Source organism: Atractosteus spatula, chromosome 11 (assembly GCF_055471065.1).
Source record: "Atractosteus spatula isolate fAtrSpa1 chromosome 11, fAtrSpa1.hap1, whole genome shotgun sequence".
Lineage (NCBI taxonomy): Eukaryota > Metazoa > Chordata > Actinopteri > Semionotiformes > Lepisosteidae > Atractosteus > Atractosteus spatula.
The window spans coordinates 20,470,524-20,496,964 of NC_142716.1; the positions used below are offsets into that span (position 1 = coordinate 20,470,524).

At 34.9% G+C, this 26,441-nt stretch overlaps 1 protein-coding gene across 1 annotated transcript in view; it reads right to left on the minus strand.

Annotated features, from left to right (window-relative positions):
- The window catches only part of LOC148823653 (disabled homolog 1-like), a 298,122-nt gene that overhangs the window by 160,933 nt on the left and 110,748 nt on the right, over positions 1-26,441 (minus strand). Inside the window, exon 2 of the mRNA XM_088927687.1 lies at positions 23,496-23,552. The gene's annotated coding sequence lies outside the window, so the exon portion shown is untranslated. The remainder of the gene's footprint in view (positions 1-23,495; positions 23,553-26,441) is intronic.

Consider the following 26,441-nt stretch of genomic DNA (forward strand, 5'->3'; position numbering starts at 1 on the left):
AGGAATGACAGCACAGGAAATTTACTAAACTGAACATCCTGTTCAATCACTCAGCCATTACAAAGAAATTACAATGTAAGGTCTCTGCAAAATTCATGAGGGCACCCAGCTGTCTCCTACAAACAGCTAAAGTTTGGGGAAAATAAAGATTTTTAAAAAACAATAAAAATAATTTTGCACATCTATGCCATGCTTATCTTCACTGTTGTTCTACAACACACAACACAGGGTGAGCTAGCATTCATTGGTGTGACAGCCAGCCTCTGCTCCACCCACCTGCATCTCAGCACCAGTTACCATGGATACCAACTGACAGGAGACCCAGATCACCTGGAGGCAATTACCATCTAGCCTTTTCAGATGATTCTGGATATATTTAAAGACTTCTCAGACTCTGCTTTGGGCTATAATGTAGTAATATTATATAATATAAAGTTTTGTCTTGAATTGCTCAAGCTTTGCACTCTTTTGTAACTAGCATTGTTTTGTCTCCTGTGCCTTGTTTTGGATTCCGGACCTTGCTCTGTTCTCTTGATCATGATTCCTGGTTCTTCCCCTGGGTTTGTTTACGTCTTCCCATATTTCAACCAGGATCACCCGACTCCTGAACCTTTCTCCAGTACTACGACCTCATGTCGGCCTGGCCATCCCACTTGATTTTCCCCCAGTGCTTTCACTTTAGTGGCATGGCTACAGGTCCGCTACCACTGCGTGGCTGCCTGGCAGTCCAGCTCGGAGGCCCTGCCTGTTATACTATCATTGTGTCTGTGGCCTTTGAACTCTGGGTCTCAGCCACCTCTTGCCCTGCAAGTGGGTTCTCCTATACAACTCCCAATCCGCTGCTAGTCCCGAGCAGTGGGATTGTTACAATCTATACTTTAAAAACATCCTCAATGCAAGAAAACTAAACTGAAAATATGTCTTATTTGTGTATCTTCTGTCCATAGTTGTAGTAAGGTTAGCTCTGCAGATTCTTTTGTGTGGTTTGAAACAAGCAAAACTTCTTCATAACCCCCAGCACATACAATCAAGTAGGAGTGAACGTCATACACCGCAGTGAAAACAGAAGTTTAGGCCAGGCAAATTAAGAAAGACAGCCTTGAGAGTTGCAGTCTAACTACAAATATGATTAAGTTAGAGAGAGTTCACTGGCCCTATTGCATCTAAGGACCTTTATATTCCTGTTATGCAGTGCCTGCTAGCAAAAATGGATTTATACTGCTCTGAACCTGCCAATCATAAAGACCACTGCATGCCTACAGTATTTTGTGAAATTGATTCATGTCTAAATGAGTAATTAACATTTTCCATTAAGTGTTTCCACAAATTACTCCAACAAAAACCTAAAGCACATTCATGATCATTCTCTTGAGTGAGAAAATGTATACTTTTGTAAACAGCTCTTCATGGTGGCAGCCCTGAGAAGAGGAAAGGTGAGGTCACTCTTGCTTAAAACTGTAATTAAAACAAAACTTACAAATTAGCAACCTAAAATGGCAAAATATTGGCCTAATATTTTTAAAACTGTCAAAAACTGATAGAACCTAAGATACACTGAGCTCAGACAATGATGCTCATTGCATTAAACAAGGACAGAATGTATTTCATTTTTCTCAGGGGGCAGAGGAAAACTGTGTACACAAGATGGATGTTTAATACACTGGCTCTTTGAATGACTGATAAAGAGCGCTTTCTTAACCATGCAACTGGACTTTCACTGTGGATGACACTATGCCTGAGGAAGCTGAGTGCTTTGTTGAGGGTGGCTGAACCTGAGAGATTGAGTTCAAATCGAAGATCACATGTTATTACTTCGGAGTGGCAGGCATTTAAATGCGTGGCCCTTTTTTTATTCAATTCCGTCGAGAGCAATAACTGTTCCTGCTCCACGAAGAAAAATAGATTTATGGATGAATTTCCTTAGCCAAGGCCAGAAAAATATCATTTTTTTGTTAAAGTTAAAGAAATAAAAGAGAAAGAGGGAAAAAATCTTTATTCAAAGGGGAAAACTGTATTCTTCTGTACAAAACCACACTCATTGTTTTGTAAACCAATAATTTTAGAAACACTGTTCTGGAGCCAGATATGCTGATTTTTGAGGAACACAGCATGGAGGTTATTTCCAAATGTCATACCAATATATATCAGTTGAGACTTTTTTGTGGAAAGTTGAGATATGCATGAGAACATATGAAACTTATACAGTATATGAATTTAAGAAAAAACAATTTTAAGAAAAGGGGGATACATTTAAATTTGATGAAGTAGCATTATTATGATTTCCCATTTCTTGTGTAATTGTGTGCAGTTAATTTATATTTGAATAATTATTTCTCCTAAGAACTATTAGAGTTTGATTTGAAGTTGTATATATATATATACAGTATATTTGTATGAGCTTAGCAGAAGTTACATAGTTATATTGTCACAGTCAGGTGCCTCAGCCAGTCTTGAAGTTGGATGAGTGTCCTCTGATAATCTAGCCTTGATCATATGTTCATTTAATGAATCTTGCTACCCGATATTGTTAGGCTAATGGACCCATGAGTGGATAGTTCAGCTCAGGCAATCACTGACATGCCCTAGGGAAATTATCTTGATTTGTCTTGCCAAACACTTATAACACTAACTAACCCCTAGCAAACCCTACTTAAATGCCAATCCCACCACTGTTTCCTCTACAGTTCATCAGTCATGTCTGAGTAGTTAACTAACTAACTTTAGATATCGGCCTTTGTATCAGCTAAACACTTGTAAAGTTTATATATATTAAAAGAACAAATATTAATAAGCTCCTGCTATTTTACAATGCTGAGGGGAGCAAAACCATGTAAAAAGAGTTTTAATTCCATCTTTTTTGTATTTAAATTCAAAGTTAGCAACTGTGGACAGATATGTCACCCTCATCAGGGCATCAAGGTACAGTAGTTGTCTTTGACCTATGAAATGAATATAAAGTATATGTTATAAGGAACTCCTTAGCACTGTAAAACTGCAAAAGTGAACTAATATTCAGTTGCATAATTCTCTGTGAATGTATGGTCTTAACACATAATAAACCTGAAAGTTACACCTGTTTTATATATTGTAGTGTAGCGCATTTGCCCTGCGCTGCGGCTGAGGAGCGCCCGGCTGGGGTACGCGGCGAGGGGCAGGATGGGAGTAGTAGTGGTCAGGGCAGGGACTAGGAAAGCCGCTGACCAGTGCAGCTGACCCACTGCAAAACTGGCATACAGTCTGGTGAGATCACACAGATTTATGTAAATAGATCCCTGGTTTCGCACCCCTGTTATACTTGTACCCAATTAACACCCTATCCCCGCGTAACTACCCGAATAGATCCCTGTATGTTGCTCTCTTTGCTCTCTCTCTGCTGGCTGGCTGGTTGTGCCGAAATAAATAAAGCAACGATTTTCATTCCACAAAGTCTGAGTCACTGTCTCCATCCTCGCCGAACCCGAATTCGCCACAGTATATATGTTTTAATTCAACATGGATTCAAACTGCATGCAAAAAATGTATTTCTTTAGATATTCAATAGGAAAAGCATTATAAATGCATAGAAGGATATGTCCTCCCTCCCATGCTCATATAATTACACTGACTAGAATTACACTCTGCCGCCTCGGGGTTAACAACTCTGCAGAATTCATTTCCACACTTTTGAGTGTCTTTATTAATTTGTTTTGTAATCACCTGAGCCCAATCCAAGCCCTACTGCTGATACACTTACATCAAGAAAACAGGCAGCACAAGAAAAGGAATTTGGATGGGTTGAAACCTTGACATGTTTTCATAACAACATAAGCACTGGTTTGAGAGATAGTAGCTTTTGCAATGGACTCACTATATCTGGTGCAGCTCAAACATAATAAAAAAATATCACTGTAAACCATGTCAATAGATTGTGAACCAGTTTCATTCAAGGCTTCATAACTTTAAGTTATGAAATGAAAAGAAGATGAAGTCTCAAAAAATATTCAAAGTAGATCAAGGCTCCTCTAAAAAGAGGAAAAATTACTGTAAGCATCTCAAGTCTTTTTAAAGGGCAGTCTATCCACATCTTCGTTTATTTTTTTCATTTGTAGCCTAAGCAGAGTAATATACATAATGGTCTAACATCCAATCACAATTAAAACTTAGTGTTACTGTTTATAGTTCACTGCTCTCCATTCTGGTACTTTACAGATGTTTAAAAAATTATTTGTATTAAGTCACTCATATTTCAGAGACAAGATTGGGCTGCTGCTGCTGCATTCATGTACAGTACGTGGTATAATGTACGAAAATTCAGGAGCAAAGGTGTAAAAAATCCAGTTGTTGCAACTGACAACTGTGATGTTTAATAACTTGAAAATTAAAAGCTGAAACCAATAAATGAAAGGCACAAAGATGCACCCAAATCAAGTTTAATTCCTGTGGGAAACACATATTTGTACTCTCCCCATTGTTTGCTCCTGAGGTTTGCGTTAATTCCTGAGAAGAAAGAAAAGACAGAAACAGGCATAGTATGTTTTCAGTAAGACCAAAGGCGTCTACTGCTGGGAAATGTAAAACAACAACCATACCCAAGTGAATACAAACCATGCACTTTAATTTTCTTTTGTGATTGCAAAATAAAAGAATAACATTAGAGAGAAAAGAACAGCTTCTTTCTTAACAATACCAGATCGGGACAAAAAATTATGAATTAAAAGTGAATTTATTATGCTTTGTTTCACTTCCCCAGTGTTTTCATCAAATGTCAGATGAGTTCTTTATATCCACTGGGAACTAATAAAGAACAAAAGTAATCTGAATTGAATGCTTCTTGAATGCAGTACACCAGCTATCTGTGCGGCCACCTATTAGAGAAGCATGGACGTAAATGTTCTGATGCTCATCTTTCTCCAACAGACATTTTATAAAATAACATCAATCAGCTTAAATGTTAATAACTTGTGACTTTGGTATGTATTTTATTCCTAGTGTGCTAGCTCCCATATGGAAAATCATGTGGATTAATAAGCAAACCATTCCAAACCTTGTTTGATCATACATGAATTTTTATCTTTTAATTACACATACAAAATTCCAGCTGTACTGTATCATATCATGATATATTTTGTTTGCTTTTTGTCTTTTAATAAGAACCAGCTTTTAAAATGTGAACAAAAAATTATAAAAATTCAATCATAAAATTAGCTGTGTGTTCCATAACCTTAGAAACAACGATCCCAGGTTTATTTTTTAAAAAAATGGTGTTCAAGCAATGCACAGACATACAGCAGACCTCAAGTGAATTTGTAAGGGGAAATCAACAACTATATTCCTATTGGAATCACAATAGTATATCCACTTGGCTAACTGTTACAGACCTTGTGTCAGCATGGAAGAAATGAAGACATATTTCTCCAAAATATGCACCATGTGGCCATCTGTCTGTATTTCACACAGTAAATCCCACAGCATCTGCAGCAGAAATAGCATGAAACAGAGGAATGATGCAGGTCTCACTGATAATACTGCAAGCTTATAGGCACCTGGCAAGCCACAGGGCTCTCTTTAGCATGGCAGGTCAAAACATCCCTGACCTACTCAAGCATGCTCAATTGTCCAGCCTTGGGCAATTCTGTAGTATCACCAGATGAATTCTGATCAAGGTCAGCTAATGACGTGGTCTATTCCAAAACCAGAAAAGTCATAGCTACAGTGTTCCTCAACATATATTAAAAAGGAATTCATTTACTGTCTGAAGCACTTGGAAATCCATTAAAGACTTGAGTTGTTAAGTACAAGCAGTTTTAAAAAAGGTTTTGTTTTGGTTTTGCCATACATAAATGAAAAATATAAATATCCTCAATATGGAGGCATTTTAAACTGAGGGAACTGCAGCTCTCCTGTCAGCACCAAATTAAGTCTGCCTTTCATATACTGTATATAGATATACAATTCAGTAGTAATCTACTACTGAATATTTAGCCATCTTGATTTAAGATTACAGTTTAATAATAATTTAATAATAATCTAATGATGATAGATTATTATTTTGTTGCACAAAAATAAGCTATTTAGTTTTCTGGAGATGATGATGATACTTTGAGTAAACTGTTGATTGCGATAGCATACAGTAGTGGTTCTCAGTCCTACTTCAGGAGTGTCCCTGTGTCTCTTGCATTTTGTTCCAAATGGGCCCTTAATCACCTGTGCTAATTTGTACCTGTAACTGATCTGTTTAGACTTTTTTTCTGAACTTAGTTTTTGGTTTAAAAATATACTAGCTAAAGTGCATTATTTCTAACAGCTCTGCACACAGCTCTTATGCAGTTTCTCCTTAATTTGCTGATTAAGAGTTTGCTCCCTTTCTGACTAAATAGCTCTTAACAGATGATCAATTGATGATGAACACACACAGGTGGGACTAAAGCTTTACAACTACTACTATTTCAGATTGCATAACTGAATATGAGCAGTTCTGAAACTCAGCAAATAGCCATTAAAATCTTTTCTAAATCTTTTTCAGGTGTTTAAAAGCCTTTAAATTTAAGATTGAAATGATTATCCTTTGATTAAGAACTTCACTGAATCTAAAGATAAAAGAAACAAGGATTACCCAGGACCAGGATTTATAACCACTGTTTTAAGATATTTCTTAAAACAAAACAAGAAAGCAGATCAATTACTGACATCAATTACAGTAGCTCAGGTGATTAAGGTATCAGTTGGAACAAAAAACAGCAGACACAGGGGTACATCAGGACCAGGACTAAAAACTGACAGATTGGGATAATGCTTTGTGATCCTTTGGGATGAAAAATGTTATATTCTGTAGAAATGCAAGGAATCATATATTCTAACAACTGTATATGTCTACAATTTCTTAGACGTTTTTATAGCCGTGTATATATTTGAAACATCACAACGGAACATATATTCAGTCAGCAATTTCTCATTTACTTTTTTATTTGTTATATGTAAAATAACAGACAAGACAAAATACCAGCCCCAAAATGGACAGAGAAACACATTCTTATAAGGTGGCTTAATGTACAGTAACTCCAGATGCAGATCATCACATGGAAAGCACAATAAAATTGTGCTTGTATTTATTTTGTTGCAAAATGTTTATAATTAAATAAGTTAACAACATGTTTTTGATTAACAAACAACATAAGAAATAATAAAAATGAGAGACCATTTGACCAATTTAGCAGAAACGAGTCTCTAGGCTCTCTGGAACTAGGAAGTAGAGGAAGGTTAATTAATGTCACAAAAATCTTAAATAACCACTGGCTAAAATTAAGATCATTAACCACTAGAATATGAATGTCACTACCTCTGTTTCTGATCTAAGAAGAACTTTTTTGAGCGTTTCTTCATTACCATCTCTCATTTTCTATAAGCTCCCCAGAAACAGGCAGTTTCAACAGAAGTTTTACAAATATTTTTGTTCACAGAATATTTATTCTTCATAGAACAAGAACCACACCTGAACATTGTAACACACTAATTGAACATGCAAGAAGCAATAATATTAATTAAAGTAAACTACAGAAGGAATAAACTTAAGGATGGCATTTCATTTTTTTTCGTTTTGTGGTACTCTTAGAACATATTTTAAAGCTTAAGAGGCCAACCAGTCCAAGAGATTTTCTATTATTATGTAAACCATTGATTCAGCACAATATACTCTTCTTGGTGGTCAATCGGATTAAGGTTTGATGTGACAGCTTTGAATCCTCACAAATATACACTTAAAGGCTTACCAGGACCAAAGTTAAAGGATTACTAACATACAAACAAAGTGAAATAAATTGGAAAATATATGGAAAATGGCCAACATTTAACTGCTTAGTGTTATAAATTCCATATTTTTCAGTTTTTGCAAATTGGCTTTTAATGTTTGCTAGAAACATATACTTTATCTTTTTTACAGTGTTTTCTATTATCAGATTAAACAAATGTGATTTTAATTAGTTCTTATACAGTACATATTCGGTTAAGGGAACCTGCAATGAATTGCCACTGAAAGGCAAGAATTCCTTAAGGAGCCAATCCTGCTGTATATCACTTTCTGAACTTCAAATCTGTGCAGCTATTTGCATTAGTTTCACGTGATTAGATTCAACTATCTGCTCCTTTGGTCGAGTTAACCTTGAGGAAGTGGCACATCAGTCCTTTGGGAAGATTTTCTCAAGACAGAAGCTCCCTGGTGCTACATTATACAAATTAGAATACAGAAATCACAAAGAAAATGTGAGTGAATGAAAGAGCAAAACAATGTATTCTTTGTGGTTTACACACAATGCTTGTGGTTTCTATGGAAACCCATTATTGCACCCTGGGCTCACACAGGCAGTGGCAAATGGCCTTTTCCTCAGTTCAGACTTAAAATTAGGATGCCAGTACACCACTCAATAGAATAGTCATGCAATGGCCGTAATTCTACCAAAAAGGCAAGAAAGGGACCAGGCAAACACACAGATGCTTTGGTTTTAGACAGTGTATGTCTGGGGAAGTCAATGAGCACTTTTTCTTTCCTAACAATCAGGGAAAAAATAAGTGTCTTTATACAGCATAACCATTATAAATGATGGCAAAGATGGCAAGATGTAACATAAAATTCACACATCCATGATTGTTTTTCATGTTTGGCAGGTTAAAGATTGAATACTGGATTCAAATTATTACACTCAAACTCCCTAAGCATTGTTACAACCTCTCAACAATAAATGAAATGTCTTTAAAGATTTTTTGCTGAAGCACCAGACATTAATAGTGATAAAATGAGGACTCCTCAGTAGTCCTCAGATTTTAAATTTAAAATAATGGCATACTACTGTTAGTTTCAGATATACTGTACGTACTGTACTACAATATTCCATAAGAGATCATACTTAAAATTATGAAATATGAAGTGATTAAATGGATATATTTTAAGACCTTCAAGCATAGAATCAAATATTTTAAATTGCAATACAAATATGGTACAAATCATTGAATATGATGAAAACTGAGAATTGTAACTGATTGTTTTAAGTCCTAATTAGTCAAGCAGCTACTCTCTTTTGCAGTTTGGGTATGCTGGTTAATAAAGATAAAGCTCTACCTCTCAAACAGATCATCTCTAATATGGCTTTCAACTGTTTGGCAGACTCAAGTGTCTCCCACACAGCTGTGAAGTCACTACAGTAAGTGTTCACTGAAATTTCCCTACATTTCCTGGAATGAAGTTTGGACTCACTGGGCAATCACTAAAGTGTGTGTTAGATTCACTGCTGTGTCTCTTAGTTTTAATTACACCCCAAGTACAAAAACTTACATTTTGAAACACCATTGTGGCCACATCCAGTTTTCTAGACTGAATGAGTCAGGGCCAAATGAACTGTTGTACAAAACTGACCAAAAAATTAATCAAACAATCAAAATAAAAACTTGCTAAAAATACTCTCCAATTACAGCATCCTCTAGTCCAAATCCATTGCAAAGCACAGCTACCCATTAATGATGAAAGCAGGCTAAAGACACAGAGACGCTGTTACAGACTTCCATGTCCATTCATAGTCTGGACTCATTCAAGCTCGTCTTCTTAGCAACACCATTGTCCACATGTTGGTACTGCATTACAAAGCGCTGTATTCTAAAGCCACTTTACAGACAACTGAAACAACATTTACAGGCTTTTAGTTTTTGGTTTTGAACATGGTGTTTTGTTGATTAAAAGGATGTGCTTATTTATCAAACAGAAATACTGTAGTATCCTATACTCCTGGAATGTTACCCTCACAGTAGCACACCGGTGAATAGAAATGTATTATTTTGTATCTGTATTGGAAAGATGTGTTCAGTAGTGGCTAGATAGAGAATGTACAGTACTGTACATTGATAATGCAAATGTCTATTATCATATGCCATTTGTGTAAGTCAGCTTTGTTGTAAAATGTATTTTAATTACAATAAAAATAACAATGTGATAACAAAAGGTCTTACTTCAGTGAAAGTACTGTATACAAAATGTGCTGCTTATTCATGTTTTTTCTGCTGTTAACTACTGATACATACAGTTAAGATTGTTTTACTAATTTAATCATACATGCATGTAAAAATGTAAAAATACATACACATATCTCACTAACTTTTAACGTAATTTGAATATGCATTCTTACTGCTTATCTGATGAAAACAATTCTGAAAAATGATTTTATAAAACTTTTGTTAAGCAAACCAGCACTGATTCCTCACTCCATGTCCATCAAAAGAGAAATTTACCAGAGCTATGCAAACATGGAGTAATATATGAAAATAATAAATGCAAATTGAATATAAAACTTCTGACACAAGTCACGTTGAAACTTGTATTAAAAAATTACACGTGCATATATAATAGGTCTATAACCCTAAATCAGGTGCAACATGTAAGAGCTTAAACCAGCCTCAGTACTGACCTTTTTACTGATGTGTGATTCTGTATCTTCCATGCTTTGCATTGTTTAAACCCAATTATCTCCCAATGCTGATGTCTACAAAGGTCCATGCTGTTTCTAAAACAAGGGTAATCCCATTTCCCGTCCCAGGGACATTTTGTAATCTGGACTACATCCTTCCCATTGCTAAGCTGTATCAGGATTTGAGCGCTTTTTTCTGCTCCAGCTGAAGTTGCCTAGTTACCTCTCTCTCAGGGTGGCTGAAACCACTGATACAGCAACCAATGAGGCATCTAGCTGCGGATTAACTCCTTCCTGCCCCATTGTCCTGGTTTCATGGGAAATAAGGAGAGTGGGCGGAGAGTAGGACCCTCAGACCGAGACTGAGATATGGATATACAGGAAAAAAAGGGTGACAAAATTACTTTGAATTTTGAGAAAAGGGGAAGTTTAAATAGATGGGAATATTAGAAAAAAAGGAGTGTAAAAAAGGAAACAGATAAAGTGAGGAAGAATTGGAAAGAAAAATGAGAAAGGACTGTAATAGACAGGTTTTGACGAAGTTGAACTACAAAATATATAAAATAAAAAACTTTTTTAACAGAAAAAACAGCAAAGTTTACTGCATTTTGGTTACAATCTATATGAACCAAACTATAAAGATTTTTGTCTGTAGTGTTCTAAAACCTCGTGAAAATTGCTAAACTGACTACTTTTTCAGTAGATAGTCAATGGTTTATTCTTCTTCCTGAAAGATTAATTATAAAATCTTCTGATGCTATTATCTAAATTCCTACTCCTATTTCTTTTTCTTTGGTTGTCTTCTTATTTTAACCCTGTAAGCCACCTCATCGTGCCTTTTATTGATTTCAATTATAGTTGCAAGACTGAAAAAAAGCCCCTGTCAGTTTTAATCATCCTCAGGGGGGAGAATAATGACCCTATAACCTTTATGTCACTGTACTCATTTCAGAAGAGGTAGTGGTGCTTTGGGTCCAATAACATAATGGTAATTCATTGCATTTATATTAAGATAATAGGCTTTACAGAAGGGGCCCCACTCAGGTCACCACTGAAGTGCAGTACCCACCTGGACGACACACAGTAGCCATTCTACTCAACAGCCACACTACTCAGTAGATTAGGTAGCAAGTAATTACCAACTGGATTGATGAAGAAAGCCTTACTGTACAAGCCCAGGTGGAATTTAGTCAGGATACCTGGGTTAACGCTCAAACTTTTCAATAACCATATTAGCTTTGTTAGTTTGTTAAATGTCTCATCTGAAGGACGGCGCCACCTGCATGTTCCAACCAGGCCAGTTTGCCACCTGAAATCTGAGGTGTGACATAAGCCTGGCTAGGAGGATAAAGGCTTTCGGTGCAAGAGGTTTTCCAGTTTCCCAAAGCCTTTCCTCTCCCATGCTGTTCAGTGTGCACAGCAGGAGTTAAAAGCCACAAAGTATTGATTTCACCCAGATCTGGGCTTGTAAGTTCATTCACATCTCTTCACACTAACATGATAGTCCTATGTGAGTTCACCAGAAAATCAAATTAACTCCTTATTTTCCCTGAGGTAGTTAAAAGCTCTATTTTAAATTTTAAATATTTGTATAAAGCTTCAGCAGCAGCTGAAGAAAGTTGGTTCACTAGTTTATCTAGAAGTGCCTGCGCAATTTACATTGCAGAGGATGTATCTGAGTTAAAGTGTTTTCTTTAAGTACAGTATATGATGGTCCTACACAGGGCAGAAATTATCTCAAGAGAATATATAGTTTAAGCACATATAAAGATGATGTTTTTGTGGATTCTGCACTAGAGTAGTCATGTCTGAAGGGCTCAGATTGCCAATTCTGAACACAGACTACCACATTAGAAAGGCTTGATAGGTTAGTGAATCAGCCACCTAAAAAAGATCCTTCTTGCATTTTAAATCACAGACATCTAAACCCCATTTTGCTGAGAACATGCAGCTTGGCACATGCAATGTGGTACTGCCCTGCAGTACAGTAATCCCTGTGGTACTGAAGATAGGCATTGGTCACTGTGACTGAATTGGAACATCTTGTTTTGCTCGCACGCTTTGTTTTTTTCAGATTTAATCCTCTAGACACCTCCCACATTTCCATTTTAACATGTAAACTCCCTCCCTACCTCTTAAATTCACAAAAAAAATGGGTCACTTATACTAAAAGGATAAAGCAGGCCATTTCATTTTTATTTCACTGTTTGTAATGCTAGATTACACCAATTCCAAAAGACTTAAAATCAGGCTTTATGTGAGATGGGAGAACCTCATAATTTTTCAATGTGTTTTTTCTACAATAACATCTACATTAAACATTAAACATATCTTATTGTAAACATCTACAGTAGGCTGCTGACTTTTCCCGTATTTCTGACTCCATCTCTCTGAGCAGAATAATTTAGCTTTCATAAATAAGTACCTAGATCCTTTTTGTAATAATTAATTCAGCATAAATTCTAAATACCATGATAGAGTGATCAACTGAAGAGATTAGAGATGGACCAATCAACGTTTTGTAAGGTCCATACCGATTGCCGATTTTCTGTTAGCAGGATTGGCTGATCCCGGGGGGGTTACTATCCAGCCAAAAACACAAAAGATGGTAGAAGCTAAAATTGTTTTATTAACAAGTAAGACAACGATTGTTGCAACCAACTTACATGAAGTAAAAAGCTGCAGTTTAACAATTCTTTTATCTGATGAAGATGTCCAAACGCCATAGGCCTTAAATTACATGAAAATACCTATGCCAAACACTACAGGCCTTAAATTAAATTCTATATAAATTAAAAATACCAAACGCTACAGGCAAGAACTCTATATATCGCTAGTAAAGCTCACTGAGGTAATGTTTTTCAGGAGTCGGTCTATGTGAAAGTAAACTGTCAGACAGAGTTCGGGAAGGGCAACATCTGAAAAGTATTTGCGACCGGGAATAGCATAGCGCAGCTCTAGGTAAGATATCAAGCAGTATAACCCTACATCTTCAACAACCGAAAATGGTTGGTTACCTAGTACAATAAATTCCATTATTTTGGTCGTGATTCCTTTTGCTTTCGATCTATTGCTCTTGTACTTTTATCTCTCAAATGTCGCCTGCAATGACAGCTGTCTTAATGCCGGTGTAGCTTTATCCGTCTTTGCTAGCTCTGCTAGTTTCTGATACTCACTTTGTGTCGTATCACATTAGTTTTACAAACATTGCAAATAGTTGGCTTGATCTGGATCCGATATTTAAAAAAAACTGCCAGATGAATGACATGTTTTCATTCCAAGGCACACGGCAAAATATTGGCTCAGATATTTTGCATCATAGATCGTCTCTAAGTATCGGCCAAATGAAAGCAACAACTGCCAATCGCCGATCACATATTCAGAATGGAAATCAGCCAATTCTGATCTATAGCCGATCGATCCTTCCACCCCACCCCACCCCAGAGATCACTGTCAAACACATAAACTTTAGTAAACAATTTTAACTTATATTTTATAAATTACAGTTGTTGGAGGTGAATGGGTGCCAATAGGTCAGAGACCTTTTCTTTTCAGATCCTTTGATTTTACAGATTTACCATTTTAAAAATAAGTATATTTACAACCATTTAATGACAGCACATATTATACTCAATTACACAAATATTAGGATATCCCACTGAAAACCATTTTGGGGCTCTGTGAGGAAGCAAGGTTTGAATGGGATCCTGCTGATAATCTATGAAGTCTTGAAATATTTGCAGCCCAGTCCCACTGCATTCTTATAACATGATGACCTTCATCTGGGGATTTAACAAGGGCAATGCTGTGGGATTGATCCTCCCATTCTACCAGATCTATCATTTTGCAGTAGGATTGCAATCAAGAGTCTATTCTGGCTAGGGAAGATGACAGAAGTCAGTCTTATATTCCTGAAGCCAAATACACATAGCCATTTGAACGGGGCTTCCTAGAATTTTGGCCAGTGAATATAACTCCTTAAAGATGGACAATGTAGGAAAAAATATATGTGTGTGTTTATTTAATAAAAAAGTCAAAATACTTTTTTATTAAATAAAAAACATTCCATTCATCTTTGCATTAAAAGTGGGAGGGAAGAAGAGGTTGAAATAAGTTTTCACAACTGCTTTCACCATTAGACTATACCTGTTCACATTTTTAAAGATCAGTAGGAAAATACACTAGAACTGCATTTACAACCAAAAATCTAGTTTCAGTAATTACAATCATTGGAGGTCTTAATTTTAACTATGAAAATGACACAAAATGTTTTAGAACAATGTGGGTTTTAGTCTTTCTCCTTCTGAATGGTAATTCCTTCATATAAATATATTAGCTCAGTGAAGTTTAAATAAAGATAAAGTTTAACTCGTTCAGAGCACCCTACATTACAAACTCCAGGCGTTTCATTTTGAGTCGAAGACCCTCACACCTGAAGAAGGCTTCACAGCCGAAATGCTGTGTTTTCTCTCTTCTCTTTTCAGCATGGAATAAACCTATTACTTGTTCCTTTGCAGATGACACAGGCTGACGCAGCTACCCACCTGAAGTAGTTACAGTATATGTATTGCAAGGCGCTCTGTTTTATTAACAGACACTTCGACTCAAGTGTTGTACAGTGATATAGACGTGGGTGATGTCATCCCCATTAAACAATGTGCTTTTCGCACAAATCCTGCTAAACTAAAAATTACATACAAGAAGAGTATTATTGGACAATGTTGTGAGGATCTGGTGGAATTTCTCTGTAAACTGAAGAGTTATAGAGGAGACACGTATCACCTCTTTTACACTTGTAAAAAAGAACATTCTACTCAGTGGGTGATGCATTGTTATCTCAATCACCTGCTAATTCATTTTACACCACAGGAAGACAGGAGAATGTGATTGTACTATATCTGTACAGAATGTGTGTTGTGTTTACAAAATTAAAGTGTTTAAAATGTATAATCAAAAAGTTTTAAAAAACTTACAGCCTACTCAAAGATTCTAAGATGATCACAAGGAAGTGTATTGCATGTCTAATGGTCTAACCCCATTACCCCCATTTTGATTAAAATCGCAAACGCGTGTTTAATTAAATGCCTTTATTGATTCACAATCTGACAATGCAATGTAAATCATTATCTTTGTCTTCTAAGTCCCTTAATTAACTTTAAGCATAGGTTTCTCACCATTTAGATTTATTTTTCATACCATCGTTAAACAAAGCAGGAGCTTATTGTACTTTCTCATGGGATCAAAAGTGGAAAGATTAGATTGTAATCATTTTTATTTTTAAAATAAAATTTAGAAAAGTGTCATCTATACAAAAAAGTTGTATTTAATACCACTCGATAGTTATATTAATAGAGATAAGCTCTCTATTAAAGCTCAGATCAAAGATCAAACACAGATCAAACAGCAATATCTCACACACTGGGTCTGATCTGCGATCTGTGATGTGGTTGAGTGTGAATTGTGGTGCTCTAGCAGGCTAGCTGGTGTCTGTGTGGTTCGGGCCGGCTGGCTGTGCGAAAAATAAATAGAACCGGTTTAACAACTCTTAAGCATACTGTAGTTTTTGTTAACACAACTTTATCAGTGAAAAGACCACGAGCATTTTTCCTCCCCCCTACATTCTCAGAGTAGAATATATGGAACTTCCAATGAAAGACAGCCCCCCTTCCCCCCACAGACAGACAGACAAATGTTTTTTGACAAATTTGACTATTATTTCAGCAGGAAAGGCAGTGATGTCACTGCGCTGGCAAGCATGCTCTTTAGATATGCGATTCCATATTATATTCCCTGTTAATCAAATTCTAAAAGTATGCTTTTTTTTACGCCGATAATGAGCGAAATCGCAGAAAAGGTTAAAATATTATCACTTTTCACAAAGTATATAAACAATATGGTCAGAAGGAGCACGTAAAAACATTTCCAAAATAATAATTAAATTCTGAAAAGTATGAGTTTCTTTTACTGTGATAACGAGCACAAGTATTCATGGAAAATGGTAATCACTTAACTTTGAATGTTTTGTGATATTTAGAAAGACCAACAAATTCAATATAGTGTCGATAATATTTATTGTCAGTAATAATATCAGTAGCAGTTTGAAATTATTAGTTGTTATTAATAAATGACTTAGCTTCGAACATGTTGTGATATTTAGAAATAAAAAAAATGTCAATATAGTGTCCATAATATTTGCTATTTTAGTTTTTCAAAGAAATGTTTATTTGTTAAAAGAAAACTCATGGCGATAACTGGATCTAAACACCCGACCTCAGGCTTATAAGGCACAAGCTTAAGCAATGACGCCACAGGCGCAATCACATGAAAAGCAGTAAAACAGCTGTGCACATATCAATAGAAAGTCTTATACTACTGTTTGAGCTACAGTATATGAACATAATTATATAGTTATTAATTTCTTTAGATACGCGATTCCATATTATATTCCCTATTAATCAAATTTTAAAAGTATGCTTTTGTTTACTCCGATAGCGAGAGTATTCGCAGAAAAGGTTAAAACTATCACTTTTCTCACAAAGTATATAAACGTAATATGGTCAGAAGGAACACGTAAAAACGTTTCCGAAATAACCACATGTAAGACTTTGATGCTTAAAACGTTGAGGGAGAAATGGAATACTGGTGTGAATTTTTTCTTTAAACTACCAATACCAGCCATATACAGTACAGTTTACATAATATGTTTATGTTCCTAAATTAATATCATTTATGAGCATGTGAAAGGCATGGTGAATCAGAGATTCAGTGGACCAGAGTAATACGTGTACTTTGAGTTTACAGCTTGTCCAAGGTCATTCATTATTAATACTATTAGTAATATCTTCGTAAAGACTTTGATGCATAAAATATTTCTGCATAATTATAATATTTATAATAAAGGTGGTAGGTTGTGTACTTTTGTCCAACTGATCAATCTTGCTTTCATAAAATATACCAACGTTTTAATGTTTAATGATTAACATGCTGTAATACACAGTTTAAATTTAAAAGTCTAAAGAGTATACAACTTAAATTCTTAATTGAATAAAGATTGTCCCTCAGCAGTGATCAGGATTCGAAACCGGGTGTTTTCTGGTGACAGCTCAAATGCTGTACATGAAATGTTAAGCTATATTAGCTTACAAGGTGATTCCGGATACTATTAACATAATCTAATGTGCATGCGGTAAAATGTGGTACAGTATGACGCGAAATGATGCGTTTTATGATGCGTTTTGCAACACGCCCACCGTGTTGTACCGCATCGTACCGTGAATGGCTGCATCTGTATGGTGTACAGTATATACAATATATACCATAAATCGAAGACAAGGAAACAAAGAGTCCTGTTTGTGTTCCGTTTCACATTTTACAAGTTTAATGCTTGCATGTGTATAAAAGAAACAGGCTCTGCCTATGCACATTTTTAGAACACTGAGTGAAGTGCTTTTGTAGTTCATATGTTCCTACAAGAGGTTAAAGAATCCGAGACAAATTAGTCTCCTATACAGCTGAGATTTTAATATTCTTTGTGTAAATGGCATGCACTGAGACTTTTAAACTCATCACATACAGATCCAGCCATTAAGAATGTTTGCTGTATACTGCACCACATTGCATTGCACGCAACATAACCCACACCATTTTTAAAAATCTGTTTTTGGACTGCACTACTTTGAAAAAATGCCAGGTGCAGCAGTGGAAGCTTAACGTGGCGTGTGGAAGCATTTGGGCTGTCGCCAGAAAACACCTGGCCAATGCTGAGGGACAATCTTTTTCCAATTATAGAATTTAAGTTGGATATTGTTTAGACTTTTATTAATCTTAAACTGTGTAATACAATATTAAAATATAAAATTAATATTTGTTTATTTACAAAAACAAAATTACTTTGTTTATTTTTATACTGTGTAGGGATGTCAAGGTGTGAGATTTTGGTGGTATGATTATAGTCTCAGGAAATAATCACAGTTTTACGATTTTTTTTTCAGGTAATTTATTCTGAGACATTATGGAGGGAAATAAAGATTTCCTTACGCATGGCATAATTAAACATTTTATTGTTTTTTTCATAACATTCTTTTGGTCCTGCAAATAAAACATGTAACCTACTTTATATTAAAAACATAAATATGATGGGGGAAAAGTAGGCAGTGGCAAATGGAATTTTCCAATATTCAGTATCAGCCTGTCCCTCTCCTCACTTGGAACATCGTGACTCATTGTCATGTATGTACAGTGGATTCTAAAATAGAATTTTTCTAAAATTCTCACGGTTTCAAAAAAGTGACGTTTTTAACCGTGGTTAATAGCGAAACTGGTTAATTTCAACATCCCTAATACTGTGGCTTGTGAACGCAATGTGCTTTACTTCCGCATTTAGATAATTTATCATTTGCCTTAATTTCAGCAACAAGTAAATTTTGATTATAAAAATATATTTCACATATTGTATTGTAGTGGCTTTAAAACCATACAGTATTGTACTGTATACACGATATATTTATACAGTATATGATCCACTACAGTTCATTGGCCTGTCTACGCTACTGTTTCCATATACTTGTATCTGTGGATATGACTTCATGTGATTTGCGCATGTGGCGCATCAGGTGACGAGAAAGCAACGCTTAAAAAATTCTGATTGGGAGAAAAAAGTCCTGTGTATGATTTTTTTTTCTCATTGCAGTATATAGCCTAACAGTGTAAATTTAATTTGGAATACGAACTATTCCCCAAACAGATACAAATCTGTGCTCAATTTATTGTAACCCCAAAAACCACATCACACAACATGCATGTATAATAAAAGGCGATAAACAGTAGAACCGAAGTTATATTTGCCATTGTATTAATAGTTAAAAAAGATACAAATCTTAACACAAATCTGTAACCTTTTAAATCAGAAGCTATTAACCCTACTTCACACCTGCATGTCAAAATCATGGTGTGCCCAGCGGCTGTTTTGTTTGGATTATACTAGGAATGAGTCCCCAAGGCATAATTTCAAGGTTTTCGTAATTATAACAAAAATAAAACCTATGCAAATTGACGCAGCTACCTACTTTAATTAAAAAGAGGTCTGGATCACCCTGTCTTAAAAATAGGCATTTTAATAAGAAAGCGAAGGTTGTGAAAACAGTAACAAATCACCCCAAACAAATTACAATCTGAAAATACAAGCAGTTTGAAAATATTAGTTGTTATTAATAAATTCATATTGTTATTATAGTTCTGTTTCAGCAGTCTTTTTAATACTGGTGGGTAGCTGCGTCAGCATGCGTAGGCTGCAAAGGAACAAGTAATAGGTTTATTCCATGCTGAAAAAAAGAAGAAAGAGAACACAGAGAACAGAAGAAGAGAAGAAGAAGAAGAGAAGAAGAGAAGACGAAACGTTGTGTTCTCTTTCTTCTTTTTTTCAGCATGGAATAAACCTATTACTTGTGTCTTTTTAATACTGCTTTGTTATTCTTGATTATAATTATAATATATACAATTTCGTTTTAAGGCTTGTCATAAAGGCTTGTCTTTAATTGCCCCACTTGAATGAATAAGGTTTTTTGAATTGACTTGAATTAAACCGGTTGTACTGGTTTTTACTCCCACTGTTGATAGTATTCAATTTTGCGCATTCATGTTGTTAATATAATTTAACTTTGAACACATTGTGATATTTAGAAATACCAAAAAATCAATATAGTATGTCCATATTATTTACGATTTTTGCTTTTTTTAAAAAAGGAATGTTTATTTGTTAAAGGAAAACTTGTGCCCTGACTGGGAATCAATCACGGGAATCAAACACGGGCTTCCAGAATGCGAAGCAGGCACTGAAGCCACTGTACCAACACGCAGCTCGGAAATTTAAGCTATAGCTGAAAAGGACAGGCAAAATGTTTCCAAAGTAATCACAAGTGAATGAGCCCAATTGTTGCAGATGTTTACAAAGAAAATGGACTACGGTAATACTTTGAGCTATATTATATTTAGATCCTTAAATTATTATTGTTATTAATTTCTTTTGATACCATCTAAAGAAATTCCATATTATATTCCCTATTAAGCGGCTTCTAAAAAGTGCATGTTTTTTTACTGCGATAACGAGTGCAAGTATTCATAGACAAGGTTAAAACATTGTAGCTTTTTATAAAGTATATAAACTTAATATTGTCAGAACGAGCAGGTCAAAACTTTTCCAAAATAACCACAATAAGTGACCAAGTCAAAGACTTTGATGCATAAAATGTTTATGAAGAAAGTGGTATACTGTTGTGTATTTTTTATTTAAACTACCACTACCAGCCATATACAGTTTGTACAATATATTAATATTCCCAAATTAATATTGTTTATGACATTCAGAGATGTTATACTCCTGTTATTTTTATGTTTAGCTACCAAAATTTAGCTGTAAAGTTCCATATTAAGCGGATTTAAACATGCATAGTACAGAGAATAAATGAAGCAACCGTTTCACTAACAACTAATGCACCACAAGTGCCACCTGTCGATCATTTTGGCCAGCGAATCATGTACTGCGGTTGCCTGTAGCTCAATTCCCGCAGTACAGGGTTTCACTGCGCATTTTGAATGGCTACAGTCATCTGTATGTTATTATAATTCAGTTTCAGTGGTCTTTTTAATGCCACTTTATTTTTCTTGATTATAATTAGAATACATACATTTTCATTTTAAGGCTTAGATTTTAAGGCTTTTGTCTTGAAGTCCCCATTGGGATGCAGTATTTTGAGTTGAATTGAATTAAACCAGTTGAACTGGTTTTTACTCCCACTGTTGACAGTATTTACATTTGCTCATTCATATTTTTAATTTATTGATATCATTTTTAAAATTGAATACATTGTGATATATAAAAATAATAAAATGTTAATATACTGTACATAATATTTACAATTTTATGTTTAAAAAAATAGTCTTTATTTGTTTAAGGAAAAGCTTGTACCCTGACTGGAAATTGAACACTGTCCTTAGGTTGATAAGCACGCATCAAATCCATTGTACCAGAGCGCCACTTAGAAACATTGTTGAAACAGACAGGTTAAAATGTTTCCAAAGTAATCATGAGTAAGTCAAAGAAATCAATGCAGATGTTTGCAAAGAAAGTGGAATGTGGTAATAGCTATATAAATATATGACTGTATATTTAGATCCTTAAATTAATATCATTATTAATTTCTTTAGATACGCTATTCCATATTATATTCCCTATTAAGCGGATTCTAAAGCGTACAAGGTTTTTACTGCAATAACAACAGCAAGTATTCATAGAAAAGGTTAAAACATTATAGCTTTTGATAAAGTATACTGTATAAACATAATATAGTCAGAACGAGCACATCAAAACTTTGCCAAAATAACCACAGTAGGTGACCAAGTTAAAGGCTTTGATTAATAAAATATTTAATATAAGAAAGTGGAATACTCTTGTGTATTTTTTTTATTTTAGCTACGACTTCCAGCCGTATACAGTATGTATCATATATTTATATTTCTAAATTAATATTGTATATGATGTTCAGAGACGTTATGCTCCTGTTATTGTTATGCTCAACTACCCAAAAAATTTCCCTTTAGTTGCAAAATATTAATATTACGTATTTAGCGGATTTAAACATGCACAGTCGAGGGATTAAATGAAGCAATCGCTTCACTAACAATTAATGCACCACAAGTGCCACCATCTTTGCATCTTGATGTAGCTTTTTATTATCAATGTTGCATTTTAAGCAAGAAGAACAAACTACTGTCTCACTGGAGGGATATCTGCCATGTTCACAAATGCACAAGGTGCATGAATGCAAGTATATTTCAGAAACCTATTTAAATTAATCCACACAGGACCTCAGAAACAGGCCCCTAGATACACATGAAAAAGAATCACAATGACCCTACAAGGTGAACCATGAATTTTGCTCTAAATCCCATTCAATGCCCTAAGGCACACTCATGAAAGAGTTTTAAAAAACAGTTTATTGTAGCACACTTTTTGATAGACCATGAGTATAATTTAATACACTCTATTCTGAAAATATTTTTTTGATTTACTGGTAATCTAATACCTGTGAGTATAACACACTGCTTATTCTACGTCACACTGTACAGTGTTTTCAAATTGAAATGGATTGCACTAAAATGTCATACGTGCTTATTATTTTAAGATGTTACTCTTCTGGATAATGCCCAGGAAGTAATCCATTTGTTTTAATTAAAACCATCAACCCATCTACTCTCAAACTGTACTTGTAGCAGCAGCCTACATTTAACTGAAGCAACAGAGAACTTAAAAATGGCATAAGAAATGTACAGTAAGCAATCCAAATAAAAATACCAACAGATGCTATGGTCACTTTCACCTGTACAAACAACATCAGTGTCAACAATATCATTGCTGAATCCCATACACTACCCCTACCATAGATGAATAACTAGATGCAGTATATGACATGAACAACTATAGAATATTAGAAGGAATGATTGCTGGACTAAGGTTTTTAACTAAATTAAAACAGTTACACAAGGTCCTCTCAGTATTTTCTGTGCATCTATCAATACTTCCAAAAGTGCATAGCTCCAGACAGGAAAAGAATTAGCATCTAATAAGCCACTGCCCATTACATATACAATACAGTACAGTACCTCAACTGCTTATAAAACAGATCTTCTGTGCCTGTATGGGCTGTAATCTTGTCTTCCTTGAGTATTGAACATTTTTAGTATCTGTTAGCTTTTGCTTTGTTAGCTTTGCTCACTAAAAAAAATTGCTTCCCAACACAATTACAGTTTTCATTATTATTAAATAAAACTTGTTTATGGACGTTTTCCTCATTCATTTTTAACTAGGCAATTATATTATACTTTTCTGCTTCTAATGAACTAAAAACATGTTTTGGATCATAAATTAAGCAAGAGTAGTTAAAGATTTAGATTGTATAGTTCCAGTGTTCCTGACCGCAGGCTATTCAAGGCTCAGGCTTTGACAGGCATAGATGTCAAACAGTGGAGTTATCTAATTGGCCCAATGTGTATGAAGGGTGAAATGCCTTGACTTACCTTAGTTTTGCCACGGCTGGCTTCCATATCAGAATTATCCTTACAACTTGAAATCACCTATAAAAGTAAAGAAAAAAACTGATAAGGGGAAAATGTACTGTATGTGAACTGCAATAATTAATTGGTAAATGATTGCACAATGCCAGCTGTATAATAATATATACAAAGAAGTAACTGCAGATATCTGCAAAACCAAACCTACAAAATGTGTGAGTATTTTTGCTGCTCAATGTTTGCAGTGAAAAGGCTAAAAATATTTGATTATATATACAAATGGGAATTTATTTCACAAACATATCGCCTCCAGGCAAAGCCTAAAGAAAGCTGAATCATAACACTTAATAATACTCTATAACCATAATTTAGTGATAAACAGTTCAGGAAAAACACATGGTTTCGAAAGACTAAAGACCACTGGCATTTCTTAAAAAAAAATCCTAATTCTCCCCCCCCCCAAAAAAAATACTTCCCAGTAGCAATTAACAAATAAATATGTTGGTATAAACTGAATACTACATAGTTAGGCCAGTACAGAGAAATATCTTTACATTTTCCACAATTAACTTTCAGAATGTTTTTTAACCACGGAATCACTGAAAGATTAAACACACCCACAATAAAAATATCATATGGTATGACTGAAAATATAGACTAATCTCAAATGTATATGTTACATGGTCATATTAATTAAGTGCAACTGGGTATAATCTGAAACTTCACTGAAGTGTGAATAGCTGTGTTTTAGAAGAAAGAGAAGGAAGAAAGATGGAAAGAATGAAAAAAAGAAGATGGATTTGGAATTTTTGTTGATTAAAGAAGATCTAAAAGATCTCCACTGAAAATAATTATCTTGTTTATAGTTATGCAAATAACGTGGTGTGTATAACTAGCAAATAAAATAAATTGGAAACTATCTGGAAGCATCTGCTTGATACAGGCAAATGGATATGAGAAGCTCCTTTGGTTCCCCAAACAATTGGTACATACAAAAAAAACAATACAAAAGTCCTTTGGATAAAAAAATAAAATATGTTAGACAAAATCTTATTACACAGACACAAAACAGATTCACTTTTTAGAAATTCAATTTTTAGAACCAGACTATATAATAAATTATTAAACATTCCATTTGCAATGCAACCATAATCTAAAAATGAAACCACCCTTTTCAGTTTTAATGGTATATATTTACCACATACAGCAGGAAATACAGTTTTAAAAAAATATTTTTAGTGACATCTTTTCCATTCAATTCAATATAAAAGAGAAGTTAAAAAAATATGAGAAAATATCCTTGCATGGGTGGGTTTTTTTATTTCTATTGCATTATGTTCAGAAAGCAGGTATTGCTTCTGAACAAGAAGAGACAAACTTAGAAGCTTTTTTCTCCAGTGTGTAAACCTACAACACAACATCACTACAGATTTAATTAATATCTCTGCTTAATTCTAGGTGTGCACAGACAGGTGTTGCTTTTTCCCTTTTAGGAAAGATTTGTGTTAATAACACTTAAGTGAATTGGGCCCACAAATAATGCAGAAACACAGGGAATATAAAAAATGACTGATTATTTCGATTTAGCGCTACTGCATATAATGATGGGGTAGATAATGAGGCTTCATAAAGCTGTCAACATGGCAGGGAAGAGAATATCGGCATGTCTAGCCACCCTGTGTTCCACACAACACAACAGACCCCCTATTAATGCAAAATCTCCTTTTTTCAGAAGCTGAAAATCAGTTTGCTTTCTTGATGAGGAAATCATCTCCATTTGCCCCCCAGAAGCTCTTAATTGCTCATGGTGAGTTTTCTAAGCAAGAGAAGACTGGCAGCCAAGCAAAACTAAACACAGTAATGCCGTGTGCTCTGGATCTGGTGGCAGCAAACATCATCTCAGGATTAGTGCATTTTCATTTTTAAAAGTGTCCTACTCAATTTCAACACATCTAATTAGTGTCATAGACTGAAGGGAACAAAAAAAACAAGTATTCTATGCTTCACAGTTAAGACAGGCAAACAAAGTAGGTGTGAAATTTCACATAGAACAAATCCTCTCTTATATGTGGCTTTTACAGCACTGATTTGAGCTCACTCACACAATTGCCATCTTATAATACTGGAATAATCCCAAAGAGGGGTACTAACCAAAATTGGATAAAGATGACAGTTTAGGCTACAATATAGCAAAATTAAAAATCCGAGGACATGGATTCAGACCTTTTATTTCTATCATTTCATGATTACCTTCATAACATGAAAATATAACATACTATAATGCTTTTTAAACATGTAAATCACAGTTCTATTTCAATTATGTAGAAAACAATGATGACCAAAAATGTGGGTGACTTTTTAAAAACTCATTAATGGGCAGTCACTGGAATCTGAACCAAACTTGAGCCACTTTCCTCAAAGCCCGACATATGCACATAATTTAATCATAATGAAAATAGGTAAATGATTCTGATGACTGATTTTTTAAAAGGTACAGATGCATCCAAAATGGAAAAAATGAGCGAGGTACGCTGCGGTAAAACGCAGTGGGCGTAGGGCAATATACCGCATTGAAGCGTATGCAAATTAGATTATGATAATAGTATCCGGAAGCACCTTGTAAGACCTTGTAAAACCGCCAGGTGGAGCTAATAAAGCTTAACGCCAAATAACACTGCTGAGGGACAATCTTTTTCCAATTAAGAGTTTAAGTTGTATACTCTTTAGACTTTTAATAATTTTAAACTGTGTATTACAGCATCTTCTTCTTCTTCACATTTTCCCACTTATGTGGGGTCTGCTTGTTTGCACCGATTTTTCCACTTTGTACGGTCTGCGGCGTCTCGGCAAGTGACTTTTGCGAGGCGCGTGTCGTCTTTCACCATAGTCTTTATGGAAGATATTACTAATACTATTAATAATGAATGACCTTGGACAGGCTATAAGCTCAAA